This window comes from Natator depressus, chromosome 2 (genome assembly GCF_965152275.1).
Source record: "Natator depressus isolate rNatDep1 chromosome 2, rNatDep2.hap1, whole genome shotgun sequence".
NCBI classification, from domain to species: Eukaryota; Metazoa; Chordata; order Testudines; family Cheloniidae; genus Natator; species Natator depressus.
Genome location: NC_134235.1, coordinates 181,595,491 through 181,617,820, shown reverse-complemented (window position 1 = coordinate 181,617,820; position 22,330 = coordinate 181,595,491). Strand labels below are relative to the sequence as shown.

The 22,330-nt window shown below is 47.8% G+C and overlaps 1 long non-coding RNA gene and 1 pseudogene across 1 annotated transcript in view; one reads left to right on the top strand and one right to left on the bottom strand.

Annotated features, from left to right (window-relative positions):
• The window catches only part of LOC141981634 (uncharacterized), a 38,969-nt gene that overhangs the window by 16,101 nt on the left and 538 nt on the right, over window positions 1-22,330 (top strand). The gene's annotated exons all lie outside the window — the stretch shown is intronic.
• On the bottom strand, window positions 16,173-16,870 carry LOC141983491 (zinc finger and SCAN domain-containing protein 29-like; annotated as a pseudogene).

Below are 22,330 nucleotides of genomic sequence, written 5' to 3'. Positions count from 1 at the left end.
TATAGGGACAGTCCCGATATTATGGGCTTTGTCTTATATAGGCGCCTCTTAATCCCCCCACCCTGTCCTGATTTTTCACACATGCTATCTGGTCACCCTAGTTCTAAGTGTTCTACAAACCACATGCTTTATTTGTCTTGAAATTTACTGTGTCTTATGGGATGTGGGGTAGGATTAATAGTTCAAATGTGTGGTCATTTGAATAAGTGGTTCTTGAGATACAGCTCCCCCGCCACAAATTAGCACTTTACAAAATCACCTGGTTTATATAACATGATTTTGTGCACACCTGGGACTCAAATTATGGCTCTGATTCTCTCCAACCTAATCTGCTTCTTGGGATTTATCTCAGTGTTACACTAGAGAGTTTACAGTGGCACAGCTGTATCGATGCAGCTGCCTCTCTGTAAGATCTCCCATGTAACCACTCTATGCCAACGGGAGAGAGCTCTCCTGTCGACATAATTAAAATACCCCAACGAGTGGTGGTAGCTATGTTGGTGGGAGAGCATTTTCCATCAGCATAGTGCTGTCCACACCGGCGCTTGTGTCGGTGTAATTTATGTCGCTTGGGAGGGTGTTTTTTTCACACTCCTGAGCAGCATAAGTTCTTCTTCGAGTGATTGCTCATGTGCATTCCAGTAGGTTCCAATAGGTAGGCATGCGCCATGTGCATGATCGTTGGAAGGTTTTTCCCCTAGTGGTACCCATCAGGTCAGCTGTGGAGACCCCTGGAGCGGCACCTTTATGGCAGTGTATATAGGTACCTGCCGACCTGCCACCTGCTCAGTTCCTTCTTACCGCCAGTGATGGTCATTGGAGCAGTTCAGTCTCTTGCATTCACAAGCGCCTACCTAGTGGTTCCCTTTTCTTCCTTGTTGTTGTTCTTCATTCTACATAGTTGTTAGTTCGTTATATAGTAGTTTGTGGCTAGTTGGACTTACTTTGGGGGGCTTCCCCCATGCCCTAGTTTCCCCAGGCATCGGGGCATGCCTCGGTCGCAGGGATTTAAGGTGTGCAAGAGGTGTGCAAAACCTGTGCCCACAGGCGATCCACACGCTGTCTGTCTCAAGTGTTTAGGAGAGGGCCATCAGACAGATAAGTGCCCAATTTGCAGGAGCTTCAGACCCAGAACTAAGAGAGAGCAGGACTATCATTTGAAGCTCCTCCTGATGGAGTCGGCCCTCCACCCACAGCCGGCACGGGAAGCGGCACCAGCATCATCAGTGCGCAGCACCCTGGCACCGAGGAAGGACTCCTCCAAGGAGCACCAGTGCTGCTCCCCGACTCGTAAGGCCAGTGCCACCAGGTGGCACCGCTCACATTCCACGGTGCCGCATAAGAAAAAGAAGGCAGACAGGGGACGTTCCCCTGTCAAGAAGCCATGAGGGGACTCCAACAGGGTGCGTCCTCTGGCGGGACACCCACGGTCTGGGCCTCAAGACCCGGCACCGTTGACTCCGACCCCAACAGGAGGCCCGTTGAGTCTGGTGCTGGTGGACTCCCCAGCTCGGGAGGATTTGGAGGAAGAGCTCGACCTTCCCTCCATGCCAGATATCTACGAGGCAGCACGGGACCTCATTGCCATCACGGCTCCGTCCTGGCCCCGCAGGTGCAGGCCCCAGCACCGCAAGCCCAGGCACTGGCAGCAATACCAGCTGCAGCGTCTGTCCCGGCACTGCATGTGGCTCCGCCACCCTTTGCGGCACCTCTGTTTCATCATTGTGGCAAGCCTATGATGTTATGACGCCGCTCACCATCTCCCTAGTACTGCTTCCCTGCACTGTCAGGCTCCGCTGCCCTGTGGTCAGGCACAGACTACTCGTCCGAGTCAGACACCGAATCTTCTGTCTCTTGACGCAGCCACTACCACTCCTGGTCCTGGCACCGGTCCTGGCATCGCAGACCGGTGGAACCATTGGCACCAGCAGTTGCCTGGCTGCCCCAGTGGCAGGGCCCAGTCAAATGGTCCTTTTGGACCCCTTGGGCCTACCATCAGGCTCAGGGTCAGGGCTCCAGGCTGGCATCAGTGGCATCTGCACCACGTGTCCCGCCCTCAGCAACGTCGCTGGCTTGCCACACTCCCAGGGCTTTTGAGGACCCTGCACGAGACAGGGACTCTGGGCTATCACGCTCAGGTGCAGCACCTAAACCAGGGCCATCAGTGACACTAGAGCCACCTCCAGTCATGGGAGGCTCCGAGGTACCTGATCCAGCCTCCAGAGATCCAGAAGGGCAGGAAGACCCTGTCCCACCAGCCTCCTCCTCCTCCTCGCCAGACGAGGCGGTGGCAGGCACCACCACCACCCTACCAGTGATGAACACCAAGGGACACCAGGACCTTCTTAGGAGGGTGGCCCTAAACCTCAATCTCCAGCCAGAAGAGGTCATGGAGGAGTCTGACCTAATGGTGGGTCCTTGCCCCGGGGGGTCCTTCTAGGATGGTCTTGCCCCTAATAAGAACAATCCAAAACATCACTAACTCCGACCTCTATACCGCCCACCGCTAAAGGGGTGGAAAGACTCTATTTTGTGCCGCAGAAAGGGTACAAACACCTTTTCACCCACCCCCAACTGGGGACTCTGGTGGTCGATGCGGCAAATCACAAAGAGCGGCAAGGACAGCCAGGTCCCGCGCCTAAGTCACGGTACGCTAAGAAGCTGGACCTTTTCGGCAGAAAGGTCTACTCTACTCGGGGGCTCCAGCTTCGAGTGGCCAACCAGAAAGCGGTACTCAGCCACTATGCTTTCAACTCTTGGAGCTTGCTGGCAAGCTCCTTGCTGACTTGCGCAAGGAGTTTAGTGCACTCCTTGAGGAGGGGAGGGTGGTCTCCAGAACCTCCCTCCAGGCCGCGTTAGACGTGGCGGACTGGGCGGCTCGGACCATGGCCACTGCTATCACAATGAGGTGCAGTGCGTGGCTCCAGGTCTCTGGGATACCATCTGAGGTCCAGAACACAGTCCAGGACCTCCCCTTTGACTGTGCGGGCCTGTTCGCCCAAAATACAGACTCTCGCCTGCACAGCCTTAAGGACTCGCGGGCAACTTTGAAGTCTTTGGGGATCCACACTCCTGCACCTCAAAGAAAGCTTTTTAAGCCTCAGCCCCCGTCCTGCTTCTACCCTGCTCCTATTCTGGGCCTCCTAGGCAAGACTCGTCAAAGAGGTGGGACAAAAATAATAGGAGGCGCCCGCCACAATCCTCCTCAGGCCAAGGCCAGGATTCAGCCAAACAACCCCCTGTCCCGAAGCCAAACTTTTGAAGATGCGCCTGAGGATGGAGCATCAGTTTCAGTCTCAGATCCTTATCCTCCCTTTGTGAATCAACTCTCCCACTTCTACCATGCTTGGTCCCAGATCACATCAGATCACTGGGTCATCAGCACGGTAGGGGTGGGATATTCTATCCAATTCTGTTCCCTCCCACCCCCCTCCCCGTCCCTCTTCAGGGACCCTTCTCATGAACAACTCTTCTTGCAGGAGGTGCAATCACTTCTCACTCTAGGGGCAATAGAGGAGGTTCCTCAGGAGTTCAGGGGCAAGGGGTTCTACTCCCACTATTTCCTCATCCCCAAGGTCAAGGGTGGGCTCCGGCCTATCCTGGATCTGCAAGACCTCAACACATTCATAAGGAAAGTGAAGTTTTGCATGATCTCTCTGGCCGCCATCATTCCTTCCCTGGATCCAGGGGACTGGTATGCCGCCCTCGACTTGAAAGATGCATACTTCCATATATCCATTATCCCGGCCCACAGACGATTCCAGAGATTCGTGGTCAGTGGCCAGCAGTATCAGTTCAGGGTGCTCCCGTTTGGGCTGTCGGTGGCCCCCCAGGTATTCACTAAGTATATGGTGGTTGTGGCAGCCTTCCTCCGCAAACGTCAGTTGCAAGTAGTCTCGTACCTAGAGGAGTGGCTCATCAAGGCCGAGTCACAAGCATGGGCCTCAGAGCATGTGTCCCTGGCCTGGGCCACATTCTGCAAGCTAGGCCTCACATTGAATGTGCCCAAATCCACACTGGCCCCAATGCAGAGAATAGAATTCATAGGGGCTCTCTTGGACTCCACGCAGGCCAGGGCATTCCTGCCCGAGCTGCGCTTCCAAGCACTCATGGACATTATCGAAAACCTTCGCCGATTTCCCACAACCGTGGCCAGAAATTGCATGAAACTATTGGGGCGTATGGCAGCCTGCACATACATGGTCCAGCATGCCAGGTTATGCCTTCGGCCCCTCCAGGCGTGGTTGGCACGGGTACACAGGCTGGGTAGGGACCCACTGGACATGATAGTTACACTCCCCCCTCCCATCCTCGAGTCTCTCCTTTGGTGGCTGCAACTGCAAGTTGTCTGTGCGGGAATACCCTTTGCCAAACCCCAACCTACGTTATCCCTAGTCACGGATGCCTCGGCTCTCGGTTGGGGAGCGCATCTGGGCAATATCAGAACCCAAGGCCTATGGTCCCACACAGAACTATTGCTGCATATCAACGTAAGGGAGCTGAGGGCAGTTCGTCTGGCCTGGCAAGCATTCCAGGCCCTCCTGCAGGGTGCATGTGTGCATAGGCGCCAACTCCGTGGGTGCTCCACGGTTGGAGCACCCACGGGAAAATTGGTGGGTGCTCTGCACACACCGGCAGCTTGCCCCCCGCCCCCCAGCTCACCTCTGCCTCCTCCCCTGAATGCACCATATCCCGCTTTTCCCCCTAGCTCCCAGCGCTTGCGTCATGAAACAGCTGTTTAGCAGCGGCAAGTGCTGGGAGGGAAGGGGGAGGAGGGGGAGGAGGCTGGGCCGGGGCAGAGATTTGGGGAAGGAGTCCAAAAGGGGCAGGGAAGGGGAGGAGTTGGGGTGGGGACTTTGGGGAAGGGGTTGAATGGGGGCGGGGCAGGGGCAGGAGGGGGTGGGGCGGGGGGTGGAGTCGGGGCAGGGCCGGGGGGCAGGGCAGGAAGCAAGCATCCACCGGCGCAGGAAAAAGTTGGCACCTATACATGTGTGTCGGTGCTACTGACGGATAACACTGCAGCGATGTTCTATATAAACAAACAGGGTGGTGCTCGCTCCTTTCCCCTGTACCAGGAAGCCCTCGAGCTGTGGGATTTTTGCATTGCCCACTCGATACACCTAGAGGCATCGCATCTTCCAGGAGCCCAAAACGAGCTAGCCGATCGTCTCAGCTGCTCGTTTTATGGTCATGAATGGTCCCTCAGGCCAGACATAGTGCACTCGATTTTCCAGAGGTGGGGCTCTCCCTACATAGACCTGTTCTCCACACAGAGCAACAGGAAGTGCTAGCGATTCTGCTCTTTCCTGAACCACAGCCCAGGCTCCATCACGGACGCCTTTCAGCTTTCATGGACCAGTCACCCATTGTACACGTTCCCGCCCTTCCCTCTCATACACAAAGTCCTCTTCAAGACTCGCTGGGACAGGGCTTCCTTGATCCTCATAGCACCAGCGTGGCCCTGCCAGCACTGGTTCACCATGTTGATGAACCTCTCAGTGGAGAGACCAGTAGCACTTCCTGTGTGCCCGACCCTAATCACACAGGACCATGGCCGTCTGCAACACCCCAATCTGGAGTCCCTCCTCCTCATGGCGTGGAAACTCGATGGCTGACCCCTCTTGAGCTTCAGTGTTCAGACCCAGTGAGAGAGGTCCTATTGGGAAGTAGGAAACCCTCCACTCATGCCATGTACCTGGCAAAGTGGAAGCGTTTTTCCATCTGGTCTCTGCAGAGGGGAACCGAACTGCAGCTAGTGCCAATTCTCCTTATTTTGGACTACCTGTTATACCTTAGGTAGGGGCTGGCAATATCATCTCTCAGGGTACACCTGGCTGCCATTTCGGCCTTTCACCCAGGGGCAGCAGGTAGGTCAGTCTTCGGTAATCCCATGGTGGGCAGGTTTCTCAAGGGCTTGGACAGACTTTATCCCCAGGTACAACGGCCCGTTCCCCAGTGGGATCTCAACCTGGTCCTGTCTGCACTCATGGGGCCCCCTTTTGAGCCCATGGCAATCTGCCCTCTTTCCTACCTTTCCTGGAAGGTGGTCTTTCTGGTGGCCATAACCTCGGCCAGAAGGGTATTCGAGCTCAGAGTGCTGACTTCCAAGCCCCGCTATACGGTCTTTTATAAAGACAAGGTGCAGCTACGCCCTCACCCTGCATTTCTGCCAAAGGTAGTCTCCCAGTTTCATGTGAACCAAGACATAGTTTTACCTGTGTTCTTCCCTAAGCCCCATGCCAATAACAGAATGCATGTTCCATTCCCTGGATGTTAGGCGTGCCCTAGCATTCTACATTGGGCACACAAAGCCATTTCGTAAGTCACCACAGCTCTTTATTGCAATTGCAGAAAGGATGAGGAGGCTCCCGATCTCATCCCAGTGCATTTCATCATGGATCACATCCTGTATCAGGACTTGCTACAACTTGGCAAAAATTCCAGCCCCTCTGCTTATGGCATACTCCATGAGAATGCAGGTCTCATCTACAGCATTCCTGGTGCAGGTCCCTATCCAGGACATAGGCAAGGCAGCAACATGGTCTTCCATCCACACCTTCACGTCACACTACGCCATTACCCAACAGACAAGGGACGATGCAACACCTGCCAGCCTGATAGGCCAGGAGCTACAAAGGCTGGGAAGGAGGGGGAGGGAAAAAGCAAAAGCAAGTGGAAGTCCTCGAGTTGGTTACTGACCCAGCCTGTGGTAGGTGAGAAACATATAAGGATTGTATATAGTTAGACGCTGGTGGTGGGAAAAAGCTTAAAGAATAAAGGACACAGGTGTTGCACAGAGCTGAAGTCCCCCTGGACTTATTTGTGAGGGCAATCAGGCCCAGAAGAAGAGGGGCTGGCCCATGACACACTACTACAGCCTAACCAGCTATCCCCCATTTTATATTTGTGCATTTGATTTATTTTCCTTCTTAAGTGTAATGCTTTGCACTTGTCTTGATTGAATTTCATCTTGTTAGTTTTAGACCAATTTGTCAAGGTTATTTTGAATCCTGTCCTCCGAAGTGTTTGCAACCTACAAATTGGTATCCTCCACAAATTTTATAAGCATACTTCCACTCCATTGTAAAAGTCATTAATGAAAATGTTGAATAGTACTGGACCCAGGACAGACTCCCTGGGAGACGCCCTAGATATGTCCTCCCAGTTTGAATGAAAACCATTAACTACTTTTTGAATATGGGCTTTCAATCCACCTTATGGTAGTTTTATCTAGACCAGTGGTTTCCAAACTGTGGGGCATGCCCCCTAGTGGGTAATGGAGGAACATTCAGGAGCGTGTGGCAAGGCCCAGGCTAGCCCCCAAGGGGAAAGAGGACACCATCCAGTCCTGCTCTATCCCCTAGCTCTCCTCCTGCTCCACTCCTTGCCCCACCCCAAGCTGCGGCCCCTGCCTCATCCCCTGGCTCCCGGCCTGGCCACAGCTCCGTACCTGGCTGTGGCCCTGCCTGCTGGCCCGGCTGTGCCTTCACTCCTGGTCATAGCCACAGCTCCAGCTCTGCCCCCAGTCTTGGGCCCCAACTGCAGCCCAGCCCAGCCGCAGCCCCAGCCCTAGCCCTGTTCCCAGCTGTGGCTCTGGCTCCCAGCCCAGCCACAGCTCCAGCCTCAGCCCCTGGCCCCAATTGTGGCCCAGCTCCCAGCCATGGCTCCAGCCACAACCGTGGCCTGGTTCCTAACCCCAGCTCAGGGGCTGGGAGTAGAGGGGTATGGAGTGGGGTAAGGAGGTCATGAGGTAAAAAGTTTGGGGACCACTGATCTAGACTATATTTCCTTAGTTTGCTTATGAAATTGTCCTGTGGGATTGTGTCGAAAGCCTTACTAAAATCTAGATATATCAAGTCAATAGCTCCCCACCACCCATTAGGCCAATAGCCCTATCAAAGAAGGGAATAAGGTTGGTTTGGCATGATTTATTCTTGAAAAATCCATGTTGACTATTACTTATAACCCTATTATTTTCAAGGTGCTTACAAATTGATTGATTAATATTTTGTTCCAGTATCTTTCCAGGTATTGAAGTTAGGCTAACTGGTCTATAATTCCCCAAGTTCTCTTTGTTCCACTTTTTAAAGACAGGTTCTGTGTTTACCCTTTTCCAGTCCTCTGGACCCTCACCCATCCTCCATGAGCTTCAGAGATAATCACTAACAATTCCAAGAATGGATCAGCTAGTTCCTTACATATCCTAAGCCTGGTCTATGCTACAGAATTAGCCCTGGTCTACACTACGAGTTTAGGTCGAATTTAGCAGTGTTAAGTCGATTTAACCCTGCACCCATCCACATGACCAAGCCTGTTTTGTCGACTTAAAGGGCTCTTAAAATCGATTTCTGTACTCCTCCCCGGCGAGGGGTTTAGCGTTAAAATCTACCTTGCTGGGTCAAATTTGGGGTAGTGTAGATGCAATTCGATGGTATTGACCTCTGGGAGCTATCCCAGAGTGCTTCATTGTGACCACTCTGGACAGCACTCTCAACTCAGATGCACTGGCCAGGTAGACAGGAAAAGCCCCAGGAACTTTTGAATTTCATTTCCTGTTTGGCCAGCATGGCGAGCTGATCAGCACAGGTGACCATGCAGAGCTCATCAGCACAGGTGACCATGGAGTCCCAGAATCACAAAAGAGCTCCAGCATGGACCAAACAGGAGGTACTGGATCTGATTGCTGTATGGGGAGAAGAATCCATGCAGGCAGAACTCCGTTCCAAAAGATGAAATGCCAATATATTTGCCAAAATCTCCAAGGGCATGGTGGACAGAGGCTACAACAGGAACACACAGCAGTGCCGTGTGAAAGTTAAGGAGCTGAGGCAAGCCTACCAAAAAACAAAGGATGCAAACAGTTGCTCCGGGTCAGAGCCCCATACATGCCGCTTCTATGATGAGCTGCATGCCATTCTAGGGGGGGCCTCTACCACTACCCCACCACTGTCCATGGACACCTGCAAGGGGAGAGTCTCACGCAACAGAGATGAGGATTTTGTGGATGAGGAAAATGAGGAGGAGGACGTTGAGGATAGCGCACAGCAGGCAAGCGGAGAATCCCTTCTCCCCAGCAGCCAGGAACTGTTCATCACCCTGGAGCCAATACCCTCCCAACCCTTCCAAGGCGGGCTCCTTGACCATGAAGCCGGAGAAGGCACCTCTGGTGAGTGTACCTTTGTAAATAGAATACTGGGTTTAAAAGCAAGAATGTTTAATGATTAATTTGCCCTGAAGACTTGGGATGCTTTTGTGGCCAGTATAGCTACTAGAAAAGTCTGTTAACGTGTCTGGGGATGGAGCGGAAATCCTCCAGGGACAGCTCCATGAAGCTCTCCTTGAGGTACTCTAAAAGCCTTTGCCATGCAGTGGGGGAGGCCCGTTCATGCTGAGCTGTTCGCGTTTGGCTGAGAGGGATCTTCCCTGACACTAGCCACGCAGTGGAGGGGAGGGGGTGAAGCACATGTGCTATGTAATGTGAATCGTTTGATTCAGTGTGAAATAGTCTTCCCTTTGTTCTCCAAAATGTATCTTTTTAAATACTACTCTCCCTTTTTTTCCTTCCGCAGCTGCAAATGTTTCTATGCTCCCACTATCATCTCCGTCCCAGAGGCTAGTGCAGATTAGAAGACGAAAAAAATGCACTTGTGATGACATGTTCTCATAGCTCATGCAGTCCTCCCGCACTGAAAGAGCTCAGCAGAATGCATGGAGGCAAACAATGGCAGAGTCCAGGAAAGCATTAAATGAACGCGATGAAAGGAGGGAGGAACATGCTGAGAGGAGGAAGGATGCAGTGCTGAGCCTAATGGGGGAGCAAACTGACATGCTCTGGCGTCTGGTGGAGCTGCAGGAAAAGCAGCAGGAGCACAGACCGCCGCTGCAGCCCCCGTATAATGCCTGTCCTCCTCCCCAAGTTCCATATCCTCTTCACCCAGACACCCAAGAACGCGGTGGGAGGCTACGGGCACCCAGCCACTCCACCCCAGAGGATTGCTCAAGCAACAGAAGGCTGGTATTCAATAAGCTTTGAACTGTAGTGTGGCGTTGTCCTTCCCTCCTCCCTGCATCCACCACCCCACCCGGTGCTTCCCTCCTCATGCACCCCTCCTGGGCTACCTTGCAAGTTTTTCCCCTATTTGTGTGATGAAATAATAAAGAATGCATGATTTTGAAACAATAATGACTTTATTGCCTCTGAAAGCAGTGATTGAAAGGGGGAGGTTGGTTGGCTTACAGGGAAGTAGAGTCAACAAAGGGGGTGGGTTTTCATCAAGGAGAAACAAACAGAACTGTCACATCATAGCCTGGCCAGTCATGAAACTGGTTTTCAAAGCTTCTCTGATGCGTACCGCGCCCTCCTGTGCTCTTCTAATCGCCCTGGTGTCTGGCTGTGCATAATCTGCCATCAGGCAATTTGCCTCAACCTCCCACCCTGCCATAAATGTCTCCCCCTTACTCTCACAGATATTGTGGAGCACACAGCAAGCAGCAATAACAATGGGAATATTGGTTTCGCTGAGATCTAACCTAGTCAGTAAACTGCGCCAGTGTGCTTTTAAACCTCCAAATGCACATTCTACCACCATTCTGCACTTGCTCAGCCTATAGTTGAATTGCTCCTTACTACTGTCCAGGCTGCCTGTGTACTGCTTCAAGAGCCATGGCATTAAGGGGTAGGCTGGGTTCCCGAGGATAACTATAGGCATTTTAACATCCCCAACGGTAATTTTCTGGTCTGGGAAATTTTCCTGCAGCTGTTCAAACAGACCAGAGTTCCTGAAGACACAAGTGTCATGCACCTTTCCTGGCCATCCCACGTTGATGTCGGTGAAACGTCCCTTGTGATCCACCAGTGTTTGCAGCACCATTGAAAAGGTACCCCTTGCGGTTTACGTACTGGCTTCCAAGGTGGTCCGGTGCCAAGATAGGGATATGCGTTCCGTCTATCGCCCCACCGCAGTTAGGGAACCCCATTGCAGCAAAGCCATCTAGTATGACCTGCACATTTCCCAGAGTCACTACCCCTGATAGCAGCAGCTCAGTGATTGCGTTGGCTACTTGGATCACAGCAGCCCCCACAGTAGATTTGCCAACTCCAAATTGATTCCCCGCTGACTGGTAGCTGTCTGGCATTGCAAGCTTCCAGAGGGCTATCGCCACCTGCTTCTGAACTGTGAGGGCTGCTCTCATCTTGGTATTCTTGCACTTCAGGGCAGGGGAAAGCAAGGCACAAAGTTCCATGAAAGTGCCCTTATGCATGCAAAAGTATCGCATCCACTGGGAATCATCCCAGACCCGCAACACTATACGGTCCCACCAGTCTGTGCTTGTTTCCCGGGCCCAGAATTGGCGTTCCATGGCATGAACCTGCCCCATTACCACCATGATGTCCAAATTGCCAAGGCCCGTGCTTTGAGAGAAGTCTATGTCCATGTCCTGATCACTATTGTGATCGCGCTGTCATTGCCTCCTCGCCTGCTTTTGCAGGTTCTGCACATACTGCAGGATAATGTGCGAGGTGTTTACAATGCTCACAACAGCAGCGATGAGCTGAGCAGGCTCCATGCTTGCCGTGGTATGTCATCTGCAGGAGAGCAGGAGAGTAGAGTTGCAGCGGAAGCGGTGGATGACGACGGATGCCACGAAAATAGATATTTATACAGAACGACGAGAGGACGTGCAAGGTGGATTCATGGGAGCAGGAGAGCAGAGTTGCAGCAGAAGCGGTGGATGATGACGGTTAGCAGTCCTACTGCACCGTCTGCTGACAGCAATATGGTATCTGCACGGGAGAAAAGGCACAAAATGATTGTCTGCTGTTGCTTTCACAGAGGGAGGGGCGACGGACGACATACCCAAAACCACCCGCAGCAATGTTTTTGCCCCATCAGGCATTGGGAGCTCATGCCAGAATTCCAATGGGCAGCGGAGACTGCGGGAACTGTGGGATAGCTATCCACAGGGCAATGCTCCGAAAGTCGATGCTAGCCACAGTACTGTGGACGCACTCCGCCGACTTGATGCGCTTAGTGGGGACACACACAATCGACTGTATAAAATCGCTTCCTAAAAATCGACTTCTATAAATTCAACCTAATTTCGTAGTGTAGACATACCCTTAGGTCAATATAAAGCAGCTTACATTGATCTAGCTCTGTAAGCATCTAAACTAAAATGTAACTCCCACTAATGTAACTTGCCCACGACACCGACTTAACTCCACTGCCCTGAGAGGCATAGCATTTAAGTTGATGTAGTTAGGTCGACGCAGTGTCAATGTAAATACTGTGTTGCTTACATTGATTGTTGCTGCCTTTCAGAAACCATCCCACAATGCTCCACACTGGCAGTTAACTTGGTGCAAGTGCTTCTGGTGTGGACATGCACCACCAACACAAGAAGCATAGTGTGGATGTGTAAAACTGATTCAGTAACTGAGGTGGCTGTATGTCAACGTAACTTAGGTGTATTCAAATTGGTAGGGCCTGACAAAATTCACCCTAAGGGCAAGTCTACACTACAAAATTAAATCAACCTAACTTATCTAAATATTCTTTAACTTGTTCTTTCCTATTCTGTTTTGTGTTTCTTTCCCCTTGTTAATATTAATTGTGTTAAGAATCTGATCACGATTAACCCATTTAGTGAAGACTGAAGCAAAATAAGCATTAAACACCTCAGCCTTTTTGATGTCATCCATTATTAGCTCTTCTTCCGCACTAAGTAGTGTACTTACACTTTCCTTCATCTTTTTTTGTCTGCTAATGTATTTATAGAACCTCTTCTTATTGCCTTTTGTCCTTTGCTAGGTATAACTCATTTTGTGCCTTAGCCTTTCTGATTTTGTTCCTATATGTTTGCACTATTCTTTTCTGTGTTTCCATTTTTTTGTAGGATTTCTTTTTGATTTTCAGGTCACTAAAGAGCTCCTGATGGAGAACTATTGGCCTCTTAGTATTCTTTCTATCTATCCTTTACATAAAGATAGCCTTTAATATTGTCTCTGAGAAACTCCTAGCTCTCCTGAACTCCTATTTCCCTTAGATTTTCTTCCTATGGGACCTTACCTACTAGTTCTCTGAGTTTGTAAATCTGTGTTTTTGAAGTCCATTGTTCTTATTCTGCTGTTCTCTCTCCTTCCTTTGCATAGAATCATGAAATCTATCATTTCATGGTCACTTTCACTCCAATTGCCTTCTACTCTCAGGGTACATCTACAGTACGAAATTATATTGAATTTATGTAAGTTGATTTTTCGGAAGAGATTTTATTCAGTCGATTGTGTGTGTCCCCACTAAGTGCGTGAAGTTGGCGGAGTGCATCCACAGTACCAAGGCTAGCATCGACTCTTGGAGCGGTGCACTGTGGGAAGCTATCCCACAGTTCCCACAGTCTCCACCGCCCATTGGAATTCTGGGTTAAGCTCCCAATCCATGATGGGGCAAAAACAGTCTCGCGGGTGTTTCTGGGTGCATGTCGTCGGTCACTCCTCCCTCCGTGCAAGCTACGGCAGACAATCGTTTTGCGCCTTTTTTCTGCCATTGTCAACTGTACACCACCGCTTCCGCTGCCACTCTGCTCTCCCGCTTTCCTGCAGCAGACGCTGCAGTAGGTCTGCAAAACTCTGCTGTCCTGCAACTCGTACAGAAGGCCTGAAAGCCATCGTAAACGGTACGCCGCCACTTCTGTGGCAACTCTGCTCTCCTGCTCTCCTTTGTTTCACACCTTTTTTCGTGGATTACCCGTGCAGTCGCCATAGCACGGCAATGCACCTTTCCCGGCCATCCCACGTTGATGTCGGTGAAATGTCCCTTGTGATCCACCAGTGCTTGCAGCACCATTGAAAAGGTACCCCTTGCGGTTTACGTACTGGCTGCCAAGGTGGTCCAGTGCCAAGATAGGGATATGCGTTCCGTCTATCACCCCACCACAGTTAGGGAACCCCATCTCAGCAAAGCCATCCACAATGGCCTGCACATTTCCCATAGTCACTACCCTTGATAGCAGCTGGTCAATGATTGCATTGGCTACTTGGATCACAGCAGCCCCCACAGTAGATTTGCCCACCCCAAATTGATTCGCAACTGACCAGAAGCTGTCGGGCATTGCAAGCTTCCAGAGGGCTATCGCCAGTCGCTTCTCAGCTGTGAGGGCTGCTCTCATTTTGGTATCTTTGTACTTCAGGGCAGGGGACAGCGAGTCACAAAGTTTCATGAAAGTGGCCTTACGCATGCAAAAGTTTCGCAGCCACTGGGAATCATCCCAGACCTGCAACACTATACGGTCCCACCAGTCTGTGCTTGTTTCCTGGGCCCAGAATTGGCGTTCCACGGCATGAACCTAGCCCAACGCCACCATGATGACCCAATCACCACATGCCATGCTTCTAGGAATGTCTGTGTCCATGTCCTTATCACTATCATAATCGCGCTGTCGTTGCTTCCTCGCCCGGCTTTGCAGGTTTTGCACATACTGCTGGATAATGTGTGAGGTATTTACAATGGTCACAACTGCAGCGGTGAGCTGAACGGGCTCCATGCATGACACTTGTGTCTTCAGGAACTCTGGTCTGTTTGAACAGCTGCAGGAAGGAACTTACTTCCCAGACCAGAAAATTACTGTTGGGGATGTTGAAATGCCTATAGTTATCCTCGGGGACCCAGCCTACCCCTTAATGCCATGGCTCATGAAGCAGTACACAGGCAGCCTGGACAGTAGTAAGGAGCAGTTCAACTATAGGCTGAGCAAGTGCAGAATGGTGGTAGAATGTGCATTTGGCTGTTTAAAAGCGCACTAGCGTAGTTTACTGACTAGGTTAGATCTCAGCAAAAACAGTATTCCAATTGTAATTGCTGCTTACTGTGTGCTCCACAATATCTGTGAGAGTAAGGAACAGACATTTATGGAGGGGTGGAAGGTTGAGGCAAATCATCTGGTGGCCAATTTCGCACAGCCAGACACCAGTGCGATTAGAAGAGCACAGCAGGGTGCGCTGCGCATCAGAGAAGCTTTGAAAACCAGTTTCATGACTGCCCAGGCTACGGTGTGACAGTTCTGTTTGTTTCTCCTTGATGTTACCCGCCCCCTTTCTTGACTCTAATTGCCTGTAAGCCAATTTACAGGAAAAAATAAATTATTTCAAAACCATGCATTCTTTATTAGTTGATTAAAAACACAGGGAGATAAATCACAAGGTAGCCCAGGTGGGGTGGGGGGGGAGGAGGGAAGGACAAGGCCACACTACAAATCAAAATTTAGGATATGCCAGCCTTCTGCTGCTTTGGCAATCCTCTGGGGTGGAGTGGGTGGGTCCCCGAAGCCTCTCCCCCCACGAGTTCTTGGGCGTCTGGGTGAGGAGGCTATTGAACCTGGGGAGGAGGGAAGGCCATTATACGGGGGCTGCAGTGGCTGTCTGTGTTCTTGCTGCCTTTCCCTCATAAGATCCACCAGACAGCGGAGCACGTCAGTTTGCTCCCCCATCAGCTTGAGCATGGCATCCTGCCTGCTCTCATCGCGCACCTCCTTCCTCTCATCACGGTCATTGATTGTTTGCCGGGACTCTGCCATGGTTTCTCTTCACGCATTCAGCTGGGCTCTATCAGTGCAGGAGGACTGCATGAGCTCAGCAAACATGTCATCCCAAGTGCATTTTTCCTGCCTTCTAATCTGGGCCAGCCTCTGGGACGGAGTTGATGGGGGGCGTTGAAACATTTGCACCTGTGGGAGGAGAAAAAGGGAGGGCAGAAGTTTAAAAGATACATTTTAGAGAACAAAGGGGAGACTGTTTCTCAGTGAAACAAGCAATTCATAGTACACAGCACATGTTATTTCTGTACAAGGTCGCATTTTGCCTTTTATACTGAGTGCCTGCCAGTTTGGTGTGACTGCATCACACGCGGCTGGGCAACAGCATTCAGCTTGCAGGCAGCCATGGTAAACCCGAGGGGCACGCGGGGTTCTGCTTCTTCCACATTCATTGCCATGCTTTCAAACTGCGGCACCCTCCTTTCCCATTCGAAGCAATGCCTGGTGGGTTGGCCATTTAAAAGGAGGGCCTGCCGTCTCTCTGGGATGATCGTTTCACACACACACACCACCCCGTGCCCTTTAGGCCAAACACCAACAGGTCAGCGTGGACAGGTTTCCCCGCACTGCAGAGCTCTGACCCTTTAAGCCAAACGCAAACAGACTTTTCCTGTAGCTGTACTGGACATGAATGCATCCCAAGTCTTCAGGGCAAATGAATCCGTAAACACACTTTCTTTTAAACCATGTATCGTATTTACAAAGGTACCCTCACCAGAAGTGCCTTCTCCAGCGTCATGGTCCCGGAGCCCACCTTGGGAGGGGGTGGAGGGTATTCGCTCCAGGTTGATGAACAGTTCCTGGCTGCCGGGGAGAACGGATTCACTGCTTACTGCCTGTGCAGTGTCGTCCTCCTCCTCCTCTTCCTCCTCCAAAAAGTCATCCTCCCCACTCCGTGAGAGTCCCCCCTTGCAGGTGTCCATGGACAGTGGTGGGCTAGCGGTGGCATCCCCCTGAGAATTGCATGCAGCTCATCGTAGAAGCAGCATGTATGGGGCTGTGACCCGGAGCGCCTGTTTGCCTCTCTAGTCTTTTGGTAGGCTTGCCTGAGCTCCTTGATTTTCACATGGCATGGCTGTGTGTCCCTGGTATAGCCTCTGTCCATCATGCCCCGGGAGATTTTCACAAATATGTTTGCGTTCCTTTTTTTGGAATGGAGTTCTGCCTGAACAGATTCTTCTCCCCAAACAGCAATGAGATCCAGTACCTCCCGCTTGGTCCATGCTGGAGCTCGTTCGCGCTTCTGGGACTGCATGGTCACCTGCACTGGTGAGCTCTGCATGGTCACCTGTGCTAATCAGGTCACCATGCTGGCCAAACAGGAAATGAAATTCAAAAGTTCCCGGGGCTTTTCCTGACTACCTGGCTAGTGCATCTGAGTTGAAAGTGTTGTGCAGAGCGGTCACCATGGACCATTCTAGGATAGCTCCTGGAAGCCAATACCGTTGAATTGCATCCACAGTACCTCAAATATGGAACAGCGATGTCGATTTTAGTGCTACTCCCCTTGCCAAGGTGGAGTACAGAAATCGGTTTTAAGAGACCTAAAAGTCGACAAAACCGAGTTGGTTGTGTGGACTGATTTAGTTTTAATTCGATATAACATGGCTAATTTCAATATAATCGCGTACTGTATACCAGGCCTCAGAGTCACAACCAATTCTTCTCCGTTAGACAGAATCAAGCCTAAAATGGCTGACCCCCCCCATTACTTGCTCCACCTTCTGAGACAAGACGTTGTCCTCAATATATTCCAAGAACTTATTATAGATTTTGTGTTTTGCCATGTTACATTTCCAACAGATGTCTGGGTAGTTAAAGTCCCCCATTACTACCAGTAATTGTGATTTGGATATTTCTGTTATTTGTTCTAGAAAAGGATCATCCACCTTCTCCTCCCAATTTGATGGTCTATTGGACTCCCCTACCATGATGTCACCCCTGTTTTTTCCCCCCTTTATCTTCACCCGGAGACTTTCATCTGATCTGCCTCTCACCTCCTTCTGGACCTCAAAACAAGGAAATATATTCTTGATGATGAATAATGCAACACCATCTGCCTTTTCCCCTGCCTGTCCTTCTTGAACAAGCTATACTCCTCTATACCAATATTTCAGTCATGAGATTTATCCCATCAAGTCTGAGTGATGCCAATTAAGTCATAATCTACTCTGTGTACTAAGACTTCCAGTTCTTCCTGTTTATTTCCCATTCTCCTTGCATTTGTATAAAGCTATCTAAGATGTTAAGCAGAGTCTTCCACTGTGGTAAAATCAATGGAAGCTCCTGGGTATTCAGCAGTTCTGAAATTCAGGCTACTTAGGTGCCTCAATATGGATTTAGGAGCCTAATTTATTTATTCCTGTTTTTAAAACCTTGATTTAAATGTCCATCCACAAATGTTATGTGTACAATTATTTGTATGTGTAACTACTTCATTTGTCTACACAAATGGTGCTTTACATGTAGAAACTGGGTAGATGGGCACCTCTCTGATTTGTGTATACAAACAGATGTTTGCATGACAGATACAGTTAATGCTCATGTAAATTATTACATACAGCTTTTGGTGAACACCTAGAATCTAGTTTTTGGAAACTTTGTGAATTTTTTTTAAATGCAGGGCAATTTTGCATTTCAATGTTCCTTAAAGTTGCTTAATGTGGTGCTTTCATTTAAATTATGTTAAACTAGTATTCTGATGTCCCCAAATTCTCAGGTACCCCAAGCTAATTCTGCAAGCTTGGAGTTGGTGAACATCTGGAAAAGGATGACAGGAATCATGTAAAATCAGGGCTATCTTTCTAGTTGATAAAGGTACATATATGGTCCTCTTGAGAAAGTTATAAAGCTCTGTGACCCTTTCACCTTCTTTCCCCATTGTCCCCACTCCTGCAGTCCCACCCTGTACTCTTGTATTGCATCAATGAATGTCAGGAATGCAGAAAAGGGATCACAGTGGATTATCCCTGAACAATTGTATAAAATCATGGTGAATACATCATAAAGGGTAGATAAGGCGGAACTCCATAAAAAGTAATGTTTTGTAAATGATGATGTAATTTCAATGAAATACAGTACTTTTTCCTCCATCAAATAAAATCATTCTGTTTGCCATCTCTTAAGGATTTATAGAACAGGGCATAAAATTAATTGTTTTCCTATCACATAAAATCAAAGTATACATTAATATGTAGTATAGTAAGGAAATTACTATGTTTGGCCCCAGTCCTGATCCTACTGAAGTCAACGGTAATACTGCCAGAAATGATACAAGATGGGGTCTCCAGTGAATGGATCTCAGGAGTTTTGCATAGTCATGATATTAACTAGTGCTGGTAATGGTAGACGATAAACCAGTCAGCTTAACTGTGGTACCCAAAAATATAATGGAGAAAATCATCAAACAATCAATTTGTAAACACTTAGAATATAATAAGGTGATAAGTAATAGTCAGCATGGATTTATCAAGAACAAATAATGTCAAACCAACTTAATATCCTTCTTTGACAGGGTAATAAGTTTTGTGGATAGGGAGGAACCAGTAGATGTGATATATCTCAACTTTAATAAAGCTTTTGGTGCTCTCTCACATGATCTTTTCTTAATCAAATTAGGAAAATATAGCCTATATGAACCTACTAAAAGTGGGTGCACAACTGGTTGGAAAAGCAAACTTAGAGTAGTTATCAATAGTTCATAGGCAAGCTAGAAGGGCATATCAAGTGGGGTCCTGCAGGGATCTGTCTAAGGTCTGATTCTTTTCAATATCTTCATAAATGATTTGGATAATGTTATATAAGTGTACTCTCTAAAGTTTGCAGATAACACCAAGCTGAGAGGGGCTGCAAGCACTTCGAAGGACAGGATTATACTTCAAAATGAGCTTGACAAACTGGAGAAATGGTCTGAAATGAATAGGATGAAATTCAATGAGGACAAATGCAAAGTTCTCCACTTGGGAAGCAATAATCAATTGCATAAATATAAAATGGGAAATGACTGCCTACGAAGGAGTACTGCAGAAAAGGATCTGGTTCTGCATCACCATATGCATAGTGTCCATGAACTTCTATGAGAGTTCCACACATAGAGCCAAATGCTGGTTTCATCGAAATCAATGTAGTTTTGCTAATTGGCTTCACGGGATCATGATTTTGCCTGCAGAGAAGTTACAGTATCAGGCCCTTTCAGGTATACATTTTAAGGGTTCATTATATTTTTACATACTGTATATTTGTTGTATTTCAGAAGAGGCCTTACTCATGTAAATTGTCTACAATTTCCCAATAAAAGGCCATCCTCGTACAACCACATATTCTTTAGACATGTGCCAGACAAGTAAGGAATAGCTTCTGCTGGATCTGTTTCCTGAGCAGGTTAGCAGCTAAGCTGAAACCTCCATGATTGTGCTAAGAAATCACTTATGATTGATTGGTTGTCAGTGTTTTCCACATAAAATGTAAGTAAGAGAATTTTTTGGAAATTCATGGGCCAAATTCATCCCTGAACTAACTCCATTGACGTCAATGGAGTTATAACAGGGATTAATTTATCTCTGTGACTGTCCAAGAAAGAAGCTGGTAAAGCACAAATATGGATATATTGGCATACCTTTATTATTCTTTTAAATAGATTACAATACCACTGTCTGCAAGATGCAACAATATATTCTGTAGGGATCTATAAATTGTCCTAACAATGTATCCAATCTGAAATTAATGTGATTCCCCTTGTATAATTTATTATACTCTTTATTAATAAGTATTTTAGGGCAGACATCTGAAGAACTTGTTATTAGGACTTTACCAAGATTTAACTTAACAGAAAATAAAAATTATTTTTAGATCCCATGTATTCAATATTTCAAATGTACTTTGTTCCATAAAGATTTGTAGATTATGGGAATTGTTTAAAAATACCGTCTTGGCTTTCATGTTGCATATTTTTCTATGTTGCAAGCATTTTTTGATATGTTGCAATGTTTCCAGTCAGCCATTGGTAACAGATTTAGCAGTTGTTTGTTTTCATAATTCTTGTTCTGTTTGTATGCCATCAGAAATAATTTAGAGACCCATCCTGAAAACACTTGCTACTGGGTGCAGTGCTTATTACCATAGTCCTCCTGAAGGCACTTTACCTGGTTATAAAAGTCTGCAGGAGGTTGCTAGCATTTGTTTGATTTTGGGGAAGACATTCTGACATTACATAGTTTTGCACTACAAGTCTATACCACATTCTAGGTTTCTGTGTTCTATTTCTTACACTGCCTCTAACCTGCTGTTACAAGTCACATAATCTCTTTTCCCTCAGTTTACCCTGGTTTAAAACAGATATAAATTGCATACTTCACTGGGGTATTGTGAGGATTGATTAATTATCTTTTGACAAAATGCTTTGAGATCCTTGGATTGAAAAGCACTATTTTAAAGGTAAAATTTTCAGAAACCTTAGCCTAGCCTTCATTTATGCATGCACAATATTTGCACTCGTAAGTATTTTTATTTGCATTACAGAAGTTGCTAGAGGCCCCAGTCAGGTTCTCATTATGCTGAACATAACGTGTAACAAAAGATGGCCCCTGTCCTAGGGAGCATATACTATAACTTGCACATACATGTCATAGCATTTTTATATGTAAAATCCATTTGTGCTTCATTTGTCCACATAACATGGGTTTGTGTGTGTACATTTTTTTCATTTGTGTGCAAAAGCGTTAGTGTACAGAAATTATGTGTCCAAGTGATTGAGTGTTCAAAGTTGATTGCACACACATACAAATTATGTTTTGAAAATTAGGCCCAATCAATGCAAAGAATCTTTATTTATTTACTTAATATTTTCAATCACCAAAAGCCAATTGTACAGAACACACTATCATACCACAATAAATAATACAAAACAACCTCTTTATCTAGTTGCTTATGCTACATAGAGAAGTTACAGTGAGTTTTGTGGTGTAGCCCTATTCTGAAATATGTAACAGGTAATACCCTTGGGATCTCTGTTATGGAACTTTAAGAATAATTAAACTTGATGAAATATGCAAGGAGATTTAAAAAAAAAGAAAGTAAAGCATTTCCACACCCAATGGAAATTATTAATTTGGGAAGCAAACATTATTGAAATGAGCAATGTTTCTGAACCAGTCAAAGCAATGTAACAAACAACCTCCAGGTTATTCCTTCCTCTAGGCTCTCCAGTATGTCCTGTCTTTTCTGTGTTGTCTGGCCTTTGCCTTATCCAAAGCGTAATGGTTTCAATGGGCTTTGGATCAGGACCGTTGTGTCTTGTAAAGGTGCTTAAGAAATAATAATGGAAATGGTAGAAGGATAAAAATGTCTGTCCTACCAATGTAATGGCAGGTATTTCAAGCATAGAGGTTTTGCCGACGCATTCATACATAATATAGTTCATTGCCCTCTCAAAAGTCTGACATTTTTCTTCTCTTCCACTTCTATCCAGGAAAGTTTCATCATGGTTTACCTTTGATGCCCAAAACAGCTTGATTTTTAGTTTATTTGACCAATGATTATGTTAAGAGAGATTTTTTTTTTCCAGGAGTAAAACCAACTTTATGAGAGTATTCCAAGTGAAATCAGTCTACGTATTTAAGAACCTTGTTAAACATCAGCTTGCTTATATACTGAGACTGTAAACAAGTGTAAACAAATACAAAGAAGCAAAGTGAGCTGCCAGGCAGGCAGTGAAGGAGGCTGAAGAGTGCCCTAGAGAATTAGT